General features: G+C 25.2%; 1 pseudogene; it reads right to left on the bottom strand.

The window, feature by feature from the left end:
- Positions 1 to 281: 281 nt before the first annotated feature.
- On the bottom strand, positions 282 to 401 carry LOC140666415 (5S ribosomal RNA; annotated as a pseudogene).
- Positions 402 to 666: the final 265 nt, after the last annotated feature.

The following is a 666-nucleotide window of genomic DNA, read 5'->3' on the forward strand; positions in this document are numbered from 1 at the left end:
TGATAGATTCTCCTTTTTGTAAAAGATTCGTAAAAGATATGAAATAATTGTGAAACAATATTATCGTCATAAGATAAGTGGCATTTTGAAATCATATTAAATTAAATCAAAACAGATATAGGTTTTCCCTAAACCAACAAACTTTAATTTCTCAATATTTTATTATAGTTAATATTTATTAAAGAAGAATAAAAAAATTTGTAGAAAAACGCGTCCGAATTCTGTATGATATTAGAAGTCGCAAAACTATATACATCTAATTGTGTCAGAAAATAAAAAAAAGCCAACAGCACACAGTGTTCCCAAGCGGTCTTCCATCTAAGTACTAATCGTGCTCAACGTTGCTTGACTTCGGTGATCGAATGAGAACCGATACTTTTCAACGTGGTTTGGCCGTTGACAAATGAATATATTTTCTGTTACGTGATAAAAAATAAAATTGACGAAAATTTGTTTTATAATCTCCAACAAATCAATTATAATAATTGTTTACAAATAAAATTAATATTTATTAAACAATCGGATGATACAATTGATAAAAAACGACAATCAAATGTACAATTAAATTTCCATTAAACATTGTAACACATTTATTTAAAAAAAAATCAAAATTAAAATTAATAATGGAAATATATTATTATAAAATTAACATACGTCAACTATTGA

This window comes from Anoplolepis gracilipes, chromosome 5 (assembly GCF_047496725.1).
Source record: "Anoplolepis gracilipes chromosome 5, ASM4749672v1, whole genome shotgun sequence".
Lineage (NCBI taxonomy): Eukaryota > Metazoa > Arthropoda > Insecta > Hymenoptera > Formicidae > Anoplolepis > Anoplolepis gracilipes.